Source organism: Malania oleifera, chromosome 2 (assembly GCF_029873635.1).
Source record: "Malania oleifera isolate guangnan ecotype guangnan chromosome 2, ASM2987363v1, whole genome shotgun sequence".
Lineage (NCBI taxonomy): Eukaryota > Viridiplantae > Streptophyta > Magnoliopsida > Santalales > Ximeniaceae > Malania > Malania oleifera.
This window is the reverse complement of record NC_080418.1, coordinates 76334759-76346909: the sequence shown is the minus strand read 5'-3', so window position 1 is coordinate 76346909 and position 12151 is coordinate 76334759.

The following is a 12151-nucleotide window of genomic DNA, read 5'->3' as shown; positions in this document are numbered from 1 at the left end:
TCCCTACCTCAAGGTCTTCTTAGCTGCTATTTCTGAAAGTCTGACTGATTGGCGGGACATCTATTCCCCACTAGGTGCTTACTTTACCTGTGAGCCTCTGAATTCTTCGTTCTCACTTCTCTTTGGCCTTATTTTCTTGATTAGAAAAGGTGGGGGTGTATCTGAGATCATATTGATCTTTTGTCCCCTCCAGCAACAGAGGCGTCAGAATTCCTTGAAGATGCTTCCTCAGTCCTTTACCCGAGCAAAACCCAAATTTAACCAGTCCTAAGGTGATCATACATGTCGTAGAAGAGACCCAGGGTTGAGGAAGAAAAGATCCTTCCATCACAAAAGTAGCATTGATGATCTCGAAAGCCCAAAAGGAGTCATGAGGTATTTCTTTTGCTACTTCCACATAAGGAGTGGAAGATGGCTTGGTGACCATCACGTTCGTTTCCCCATACACACAAACCATCATGTTTTCAACTACAAACTTCATCCTTTGATGAAGAGATGATGGAATTGTCCCAGTATTATGTATCCATGGCCTTCCCAATAGAAAACTATAAGATGGTGTAATATCCATGACTTGAATTGTAATGTCGAAGACCACTGGCCCAATTTGCAAGGGGATTTCAATTGATCCAACTGACTCCCTACATATCCCATCGAAAGCACGCACCACGAGGTTGTTTTGTATCATGTATGAGAGATCGACATGTAGCTTTTGCAGCGTAGTCATGGGAATGATATTGAGAGATGACCCATTATCTATTAATACTTGTGCTATTATATGATCTTTGAATTTGGTGGATATGTGAAGTGCTTTGTTGTGCCCTCTGCCCTTTGAGGGAATTTCTTCATCATCAAAGGTAATGTAGTTGGTTGTTGCCAAGCATCCAATAACATGGTTAAACTCGTCGATGTTCATATCCTGGGGAGCATAGGCCTGATAGAGTACATTGAGCAGGGGCTCCCGATGGGTTTCCGAACTCAACAGGAATGACAAGACATATATATGAGCGGGCATATTTTTCAGCTGATCAATGATGCTATATTTGCTTTGATTTATTATCTTCAAAATTCCTTAGCCTCTTTATAAAGAACTAGATTCTTTACAAACTTGCCTTGCTCCCCAGTCTTCTGTAGGTTTGCTTTTTTTGAGGATTCTGGCCTGTACACTCTCCCGCTTCGGGTTATCCCTTTTACCCCTACTATATTGTTGGTACCCCTTTCAACATGTGCGTCACATTCACACCTCTAGTGCACTTCTTGGTCACTTTGAGAGGGAAATGGCTAGGAAATGGAAATCACCAAGTGAGCTAACGCTTCAGGGACATGAAGGGTTCTCCTTACAATAGGAACAAAAGGCCAATTGGTATATTGGGGGTGCTTTAAATATTCTCCCCAATGGTTGAGACCTCATTGCTTTTCTAAATACGACCAAACTCTATGCACTTGCTATTTACCAACCCTCACAGGAATGCTCTAAAATACGCACAATGTTGCACTAATCCTTCTTTATTCTGGCATGCATAAAGTGCGTCATATGGACAAATAACCTGTTACTCTATCGGGCCAGTTGCCATAAGCGCACTATATACCCAATCTAATGTCATCTGATCAAATTATGCCTCTGGAATCCCCTTAGTTCCTTCTATCATTCCGACGTTATTTCCCCTATGATCAGGTAGAGGGTTTCCTTGGATTCCTGATTTCTTGTCATCAAAAGCCAACCAGCCCGCATCTCTTAGTGCTTGCACTTTATGTCTAAAGGCCCAACATCAGTCGATAGTATGGTTAGGGGAGTTAGCATGGTACTCATATTGGGCCTCGGGATCATACCAGCATAGGGGAACAGATATCATTCCCCTTTCCAACAACTGAGGAAACAACTCGGCATAGGTCATGGGGATAGGATCCACCCTTCGAAAATTTCTGGGGACGTTACCCACATGCATCAGTAAATTTGGATGGGCTGGCATGTTTTGACGTGCTAGCATGGGCCTTGGAGCCATAAACTAGGACCATGCACTCACATGCATCGCCTGGTTTATTGTGGGTTCAAAAAAAAAGTTTCTTTTAGGCTATTGATTCTAGCCTCTTGGATAGTGGTTCCTCTAATTGAATTGTCCATGGATCATCTAGGCTTCATTTTCCTTCTTCTGGTTGGTCCATTTCTTGCTTGGACTAGTTTCTGCGCCACTGCTTTTGGTCTTCCCAAACTTGATAGCCGTTTCAATTTGTTCTATGGTGGAAACAACATCCATAAAGTCATGGGGGGTAGCCCCCAGGAGATGCCTGAAACAGGGATCTTTTAATGTGTTCGTGAACAAGGAGACTGCTTCCCTATCATCTACCAACGAGTTTACCTGGATAGCCATGTCTCTCCATCTGTATGCGTACTCCCGAAATGTTTCAGTGGACTTCTTCTCCATTGCCCTTAGGGTCATATGGTCTGGCGTCATTTCTGTCACATGGCGGTATTGGGCTATAAAGGCATAAGCCAAATCTCTCCAAGTGCAAATTCGTGCTCTGTCCCGCTGAATGTACCACCTAACAGTCACGTTGGTTAAACTATTTTGAAAACAGTGCATCTTTAATTTCTCATCATCCAAGTATGCTTCCATCATCTAATAGTATAACTGTAGATGGGTTCAAGGACACCATGTTCCATAAAACTTTTCGAAGTTTGGGACCTTAAATTTTGGTGGTTCTATCTTTGGTACCAGGCATAGGTCTGCATGATCAATAGAGCCGAATGCATTGGTTCCCTCAATGGCTCTTAGGCGCTCTTTGAGTACATCATAGCAATGCTCGATTTTAGATTTGTTTGCTCCCGCTTCTTTCATCATCATTGGAGGTACTCCAACTGATGGAAATCGTGATACTAGCGCAATAGGAACGATCGGGGGAATGCTCGAAAGTGGCCCTTTTTGCGACAACAGGTGGTGGTGCTGATGTTTGCCCCTGAACCTGGGTGAAACTTGAAGCATGGGTAGGATCTATGTTTGCCTCGTCATCTTGCACTTGTACAACGTTTCCCTTATTTATTAGCAACTCCATTATTCTATTCATCTTATCACATAATTCTTCATGTCCCAATTCTATGCCTAGGACCCTGTTTTCCAGCTGTTTCTCCATAATCCTTGCCTTTCTTTTGGTGTTGTAGGTGTAAGTGGGCACCTCAATTTTAGCTGACCAGTGTTACTCCTCGCTTCTGTACCGAAAATCCCTTCTTTAGAACAATGATATATAAGAATGATATGCAATGGATGCTTATGAAAGTATATAATCAGTGCATGGAAATATACAAACAAAAACACAACCATGTATGCAACCTACTGTACTTTAAACAAGGTTCATGGAAAATTTTGTCATCATTAAAATCTTCCTTAGAAAAGCATCTTCATAAAAAATTGCAGAAATACAAAGAGCATTGACTAATTCAAGTAGGTCTTGGATTTGGATTCTTGGGCTTGCCCTTGGCTGCACGACTCATGCCTTCTTGAGTTGACTTCGACTTTTGGGGTGTTGGACTGGCCATTTTCTGCTTCAGAGTCCAGAACTTGGCTTCTCAATAACTAGCTTTTGTTGCACAGGGTTCTATATTTTCCAGTGCTAGGTTGAATGTATCCCTTTATTTATCCCACTGACTCTCTAGCTCCTGTATGTAAAGGGATTTTCCTTAATTTCATCATTGGCAACTTGTAGCATATGGGATTTCTAGTCAAGTTCTACTCGAAGTGCTCATATTTCCTTCCTCAGAGCCACTACTGCCTCCTATGATTGCACATAGCGGGTTTTCTATCATTTGATTTGTCAATGATAAAAAGCGACTAAATCCTCCTCCCTCTGTTCTCTTTGTTGATATTTTGTTACTACTCCCATGGCTTCCCCATGCGTCAGGTGCATACTTTCTTTTAGCTGCATTTTTGCCACTAGTGCTTTGGTTTGAGCTGCGAGGACTTTCGATATCTACCTAACCTACAGATGCACTCTGTTGGCCAACCATAGTTCATAGTTCTCTTGGAAACCTGAGTCCTGATTATTTGATTCTACTAAGTACATATGCTTCCAAGACACTACAAATTCTTGGACTTACTTTTGATTATCACCTGCAATGGTACCCATGGGAGATTTCCGCACCTGTATATGACATTGGACCATTCCATCCATGGTGATTGCCAAACGAGGCGCCTGCTGACCAGATGGCATCATCTTGCCTTCCATTTAGACTTGTTGGCTTGTTCTTCCCACTGAATTGTCCCGAATTTAGCCAAATGGATTATGATTGTTGAGAAGATAGAGCAAAAGGAACCCTAAATACATGGTAAGTGGCTCATTATCCAGACATACAACAGTGGCACACAACACGTCAAACTGGCATGCCTCCTAGTTTGACACTTATGAAGAGATCGGAAAGTTTTGGCCATAATTCTATGAACCAGATTGACTCCCTCTTTTACCTATGCCACAAAAGGAATGGTTGTGTGGTCAATGGTCCCCAGCTCCTTTCAAAATATAATTAGTCCATAGATAGCAAAGGCTATCATATGCAGATGGACCTCTTCCCTATCTTCTTTTTCCATAAGTTCCTTTAAATGTTGCTAGGTGACTTTTGTATCTTCCGTCTTCTGAATTTTAATACCAATGACATCGTGTCTTTCTTTGGCAAAGGATGTTCTGGTGTGCACATATGTTTTGTAGGGTGTTGGAAGCTTGGCTAGAAGCAACAGCAAGGTATACTCCTCAATGGTTGGAGCTAGATCCACCCCATCCATGGTAAAGCAACAGTACGAAGGATTCTAGAATTCCACCAATACTTCAATCACATAGGGGTTTACCGATACATGCAATAAGAAATCAATATATCCATACATCCGAGAGAACTTTAAAAGGTGCTGAGGTGTCCACCCTTTCCAAATGTTCTTTAGTTCTCCAAAGAATTGGATTGAGTATTTATGTTGACAGGGTCTAATAACATGATCACAGATTCTTTGCTCACACTGTCACCGCACTACCCACACCGACTCTCGAAATATGACTATTGATTTTATCTCTTGATGGATTACAATGCTCTCCATGGATGAATCAGATCTTTTCTAGAACCTTGGTAAAGTAGTTGGGATGCCTATGTGGATGCAATATTTCAGTAATAGTATCACACAGTTCAAAGCAATATGTACAAACATGAAACCATATGGAGAAGGATGGAGCTTCTGTCCCCAAACCTAGGTTGGGTTTGTATACCTATAGGGTTCTCCAAGGCTCTATCCTAGGCAATGGATTTTATGGGTAGCCATGTGTGGTTAGGCTCTAACTCCTATCGACAAAAAGGTTCCCAATCTAAGCTTCGCCTTCTCCCAAAAGGGTTCGGATAAAGTTCAAATTGAGCGAAGTGGTTTGCGGGCCCTCATAAGCCCTACCATGTGGGAACTGACACTATTACACTCCTTTCCAATCCTAGTAGGGAAAGGTCGGGTATAGAGTGTGCACAAGTGTGTGAACTTATCAATTTTTGTCTAATTCTTGTACCCCACATTCATCCACATGCTTACTTGAACACAATATTCACAATTAAATACATGCTTAAAAAAACAACAAAGGAAACAAAGTATCATGCTTATTCAAAGTATTCAAAATCAATCACATGCCTAACAAAGTATTCACAATTAATCACATGCTTGACAAAGTATTCACAATTAATCACATGCCTAACATGGAAACAAAATATTCACAAGTATTTAACTCTATATACAATTACATGCTTTACCATAATATATGCCATCACACAATGAGAGGGAGTAATCAAAAAGACTTATTATATTTGAACTTTGGGATAATTGACAATTAATTAACGGCTTGACTCTCCACGTCCCTAGTGGAGTCACCAAGCTGTCGCGATGTTCCTTGAATAGGGAGCAAGGCGAACTAGACAAGGTGGTTTTACAATATTTTTGAGGGAAAACATGGTGTAATGGTGGAGTCACCACTAACCTTTTGGAGTGTGGTTAGAACACTTGATTACTACTCAATTAAGGGTATAATCGGTCTGCGTTACTAAAGTAGGGGTTGGGAGTTCAATTACGCGAGGGGAAGGTATTAGCATCCCCGACATGCCCGTTCTACGAACGGTATCTAATTAATTGAAAATTATCCCACAAATTAAATTTATTAAGCCTTTGAAATTACTCCTTGTTAATTTAGGTGTAATCCCAAAAGGGGGGTGAATTGGGTATTTAAAAATTACTTAAGATTATTTTATCACTTAATCCCTAATTTAAGATTTAACAAAATAATCACAAGTTACGGAATACTTAGATTTCAATTGATTACACTATCCAATAAAAATAATTAAAGTTAATACCTTAACAAGCTCTGTGATACCCAATTAATTATCAAATGCACGTAATATTTAGCAACATACATACATATAAGATTGACAATTAAATTCAAGTGGAAATTAAAAGAAGATGAGGGAAGAGAGATGCAAACATAGATTTTTACGAGTTTCGGCCTACCCTGGCCTACATCCTCGCCTTGAACAACCCATTCAAGGATTCCACTAATCCGCTCTAACTGGGATAGAGCTTCTCTTTATAGTATGCTGCTTACAAAATGTGTAGCTTCTTCCTTAGCCTGGTTCACAACCTGAATCGTCAATATAATAGACAAATTAAGATTCTTGAAAAACTCAAATGCTTCTCACAAGCTAATAAGGACAATAAAATCCTAATACATACTCAAATCATATAACTTGAAGCTCAGTTGAGTGCATGTAATATGTTCAATGAAATATTTTCTAATAAATGATGAATGATCGTTGTATAAAAATATGTATGCAAATATGCTCCAAAGATCTAATTAAATGTATGATATTTATAAAAATATTTGAACGACACGTTTGCTTCAAAGATCTAATTAAATATTTGATCTTTATAAAAATATTTGAACAACAAGTTTGCTTCAAAGATTTAAATCAAATATATATTGTAATAATAAAGCTATGATGAAATCTTTGAATAAAAAATAGAAATGATAATTTTCAAAGATTCAAAACTTTAGCAAATCCTTTTCTCAAAGTAGATCTTCACATAACATATATGTGTATATATATATATATATATATATATGTATGTATGTATAAGAACTCAAGATCTGGCTCTCAAATAATATTTAACAATAAGTTTGTGAGAGGCAAAAAAGCTATGAGAATAAGATTGAATATCAAAACACAATACTTTGTTTACAAAACCTCGAAGAACACGATCTTGATTGCAACAATATGAATGAATTCCCTTTGATCTTTAAAATCAATGTAAAGAATACCCCAAAAGAGTTTGAATCTGATAGAGTGTAGGCAAGAGTGTTCAAGAGTTGTTTCATTAGGGTTTAGGGTTTGGTATATATAAGTAATTTCGTCCTTTGATTAGATTTCAATCGTTGGATCATTTAATTAAGAAGTTCTTATGCATTTTTGCGCTGAAGCACTGTTCTCTACCACAGATTTGTTGACGAGCTGGACACATTCGTCGATGAGTGTTAAACACTCATTCAACGACGAAACCAGGGGATTTTTCAACGATTAGACTCTCTGAGATTTTTGAGCTCTTGGAATTTTCTCATTGACGAGAGTAGAGCGCTCAGTGACGAGTGGCCTTCAGTCATTGTCGACGAGACTAGGAGTTTTGTTGACGAGGCCTCTGATTTTAAGAGTTGTTTTGTCTCTAACGTGTCCATGCAACCTAGAATTAATGTAAATAGATTTTTCATAAAATGCATGAGTCTTAAGGTCAGTATAGGGTCTTTTGAGCTTCCAACTACATCATTTGAGATATGTAAAATACAAACAATACTAAATACCCATTACAATTGAAAACATTGAGCTTCTTCATCCTTTCGCTCTTCTAATTCCATGGAGTGTGTAAGGTTGTATACACTTTAAGTTCCTCATGGCTTCCATGACATACATACATTCCGTGCATGCTAAGTAATGATCCTGTTCACAATCTCAATGCACAGGTAAGATACTATATGATTTGTCATTATCAAAAGGGATTAAACTCATAAAGTCAACAATCTCCCCATTTTTTATGATAACAAATACACGAGCAAAATTAGGTTAAGTCTAATAATATGGCAATGTAAGCCAGCAAATATTATAAAACAATTTTGCACTAATAAATATCCTCTTCCCTTTTGACATCAATCAAAAAGGTATACAAAAATATAAAAAGTTAAATATTTCTCCCCTTTGTTAAAAATAAATTATTTCTCCCCCTGCTTTAAACAATGTATCTCTCCCCCTTTATAAAGATATAGCCATTTAGTGAAATCAAATTTCATGTTTAACATACGACAACATTTCAATCGACATTGATATAGGTAAGAAATTCAGTTCATTAAAGTCCAAAGGTCATGCGCATATCAACATATATCATATATCCATAAAATATTTAACATGCAATAGTCATTACCAAATTTTAATTTAAGTTGCTCCCCCTCAGCTATGTATTCTAATATATCTCTAGGTAACTTCTCCACTATGCATTAGGCCTAATTCACGTCTAATTTGGATAAACCTATCATCTGAAAGTGGTTTCGTGAATATATCTACCCATTGTTCATCTGTGCACACAAACTCAAGTGCCACATCCCCCTTTTGCACATGGTCACATAGAAAATGATGTCTAATTTCTATGTTCTTAGTTCGTAAATGTGATATGGGATTCTTTGAGACATTTATTGCACTCGTATTGTCACATTTTATAGGAACATATTCATAGTACAATCCATAATCCATTAGTTGTTGCTTCATGTAAAGCGTTTGAGCACAACAACTTCCAGCCGCTATGTATTCTGCCTTGGCTATGGACAATGCAACTGAATTTTGTTTCTTGGAAAACCAGGAAACTGAGGATTGGTGTAAAAAGTGACAAGTTCCACTCGTGCTATTTCAATCTACTTTGCTATTGGCATAGTCAGCATCAAAGTAACTAACAATCTCCATGGAAGTGTACTTAGGATACCATAATCCAAGTTCAGTAGTTCCAATAAGGTATCTAAGTATTCTTTTAATTGCTAATAAATGTGACTCTTTAGGTGCAGCCTGAAATCTTGTGCACAAGCATACACTAAACATAATATCAGGCTTACTAGCAGTTAGGAATAACAGGCAACCAATCATTCCACGGTAGAGCTTAACATCCACTAGTATACCTTGCTCATCTTTATTTAATTTTGTTGAAAAGCTTATAGGTGTTCCTAAAATTTTATCATCTTCCATGTTAAACTTTTTGAGAAAGTCTCTAATGTACTTTAATTGATTTAAAAAAATCTCATGTTTTGCTTGTTTGATCTGAAGTCCTAGAAATAAGTTAAGTTCACCCATCATGCTCATTTCAAATTCACTTTGCATGCAACTGGAAAACTCATTACACAACTCTTCGTTGGTTGCTCCAAAAATGATATCATCTACGTATATTTGTGCTAGGAGTAAGTTATCATTTTTAGTTTTTATGAAAAGTGTTGTGTCAATCTTCCCTCTAGTAAATCCATTTTCTAGAAGAAAACCACTAAGCCTTTCTTACCAAGTTCTAGGAGTTTGCTTCAATCCATACAAGGCTTTAGTCAATTTATAGATATGATTTGGAAATTTGTGGTTTTCAAACCCTGGGGGTTATTCAACATAGAATTTCTCATTAGTATAGCATTTAGAAATGCACTTTTCATGTCCATTTGATATAATTTGAAGTTCTTAAAAGCAGCATATGCCAATAACATCCGAATGGCTTCCATTCTAACTACAGGAGAAAATGTTTCCTCAAAATCTATGCCTTCCTTTTGGTTGCATCGTTGAGCTACTAGTCTAACTTTGTTTCTCACTACTATTCCATTTTCATCTTTCTTGTTCTTATATATCCATTTTGTTCCAAAAACTATATGATTATTGGGTCTAGGAACTAATGTCTAGACTTTATTTTTCTAAAATTGATTTAATTCTTCTTGCATAGATATTACCCATGATTCATCCTCAATTGCCTCACTCACATTCTTAGGTTCTTCTAGTGATAAGAATGCAAAGTGGCTAACCATATTTCTAAGTGAAGATCGTGTAGCTACTCCACGTGATGGTTCACCTATGATTTGATCAATGGGGCGATTCCTTACATACTTCCATTCCCTAGGTGGCTCATTAACCTCTCTTTCTACTTGATTATCTTTAGAAGATGTTTCGTTAACTTCAATGTTCTTATCTGAGTTATTTTCAATAGATAGTTTTTCTAATCCCTTACTTATCTAGAGACTCGAAAAATTAATTTAATAATAAGAAATAAAAGAAAAGAGAGTAAAAGAAAAGAAATAAAAGAGAAGGAAAAAGGGAAAGAGAGCATCAACAAGGGTTTGTCGACAAATCCAGAGTCATTGTCAATGAATGTCCCTATAGTTCTTATCGATGAAGTACACTTGTCTCGTTGACAAGAGGATATCGAGAGTTTGTGAAATTTCAGGAAATTTCTAGTTCGTCGATGAACCAGCCTCTTTGTCGACAAAGTGCTTTCATGGGTTCGTCGATAAATCACTTGAACTCGTCGACGAACACTAGCATGTAAATGTGGAAATCTTCATTTTTTCAATGTATTTTCTCTCTCCTCTCTCTCTCTCTCTCTCTCTCTCTCTCCCTCTCTCTCTCTCTCTCTCTCTCTCTTCGATTTCGGCTCCGATAAAGCCCGGTTTAACGATTAGGAACCGCCACGAGGTTCCAAGGAAGATTCTCTCCAACTTAGGCGGGATAGATTTTCAGTTTGTAGTTCCGAGGCGTCATCCCAAAATCAGGGTAAGTAAGATATTTTAGGGTTTAATGCATTTTTTGGAGTATTTGAAACCTAGGAAGTATTAAATGAAAGTTGTTTAGGAAATTAGTTGTTTAACTTGGGAAAAATATGATTTTTAGGGTTTTATGCTACAAACATCGAGGAGTGTATGTTTTAGGGTATTAGTGGACCTCCTAGTTAGCCAGGTAAGGGAATAAATTATAGCAGTCTTTACTAAAAATTATTGGTTGAGAAATATGAGAAATGGAAATATGATATTTTACCTAAAATTTATTGTGATATGAATATCAGATGAAAATTATGTGGCATATGATTTATACTAAAATGTATTTTAAATTGAGTTAAATGGTTTACATTGAGAATAATGAGCCTATGAAATGTGTACTAAAAAATGAGATTTGAAATGTGAAAGATGATGAAAGTGATATATACTGAAAAGTATATTCTGAGAAATGATGAAATATAAGATATGGAAATGTTTTGTTGAGAAATGTTGAATAACGTGAAATGAGATATGTATATGTTATTATGAGATAAAATGAGTATTGAATTGATGAAATATCATTGAAATGATGAAATGAATTTTAAATGCAAAAATGAAAATACTGCAATGTGAAATCTACAATGTAAATCTTGAGATGTGATATACTGAAAATGTGAATATTTCAATATTAATGCTGTAATGAGAATGATATATAGGAATATTGATATGTGAACATAAGAATGGAAATATTGCAACATGAATACTGCAATATGAATTTGAAATGAGAATACTGGAAATGTGCAAAATTGCATTGTGAAATACTGCAATTGTGAAATATCGAAATGTGAAAATGGGAACCCAGATAGATAGATGTATTGTTGAAATGGGCATGGTACTGTTGCTAGTGGTGATTATGTGCAACCACATAGACTCGTGGAGCGTATGGCGTGACACTTTGAAAGAGCTAGTGTGAAGGGTTGTTTTGCCCCCTAGGTTTAGACCAGAGTATATGGCAGACCATTCGTACTACAGACGAGTATATGGTATGATTATTTTGATCTAACTGGGTGGGCCAACTGAAGTTAGGTCCAGCCTTTGGGCCACACAACCCTAACCATGGGGGGATGCATGACATAGAGTATGGAGAGTGACCTCAACTATGGGGTGAAGCATGGCATGGAAAATATCCTCAAGGCAGCCATGAGTTACAAATGCGGATGTATTGGTTACTGAGGACACTCATAAGCTAGATGTGAAATCGAAATGAAATGGAAAATGATATAACATGAGTTAATAATATAAATAATTAAGGAGAAGTAAAACACTCGACCTGAGGGCTTACTGACTA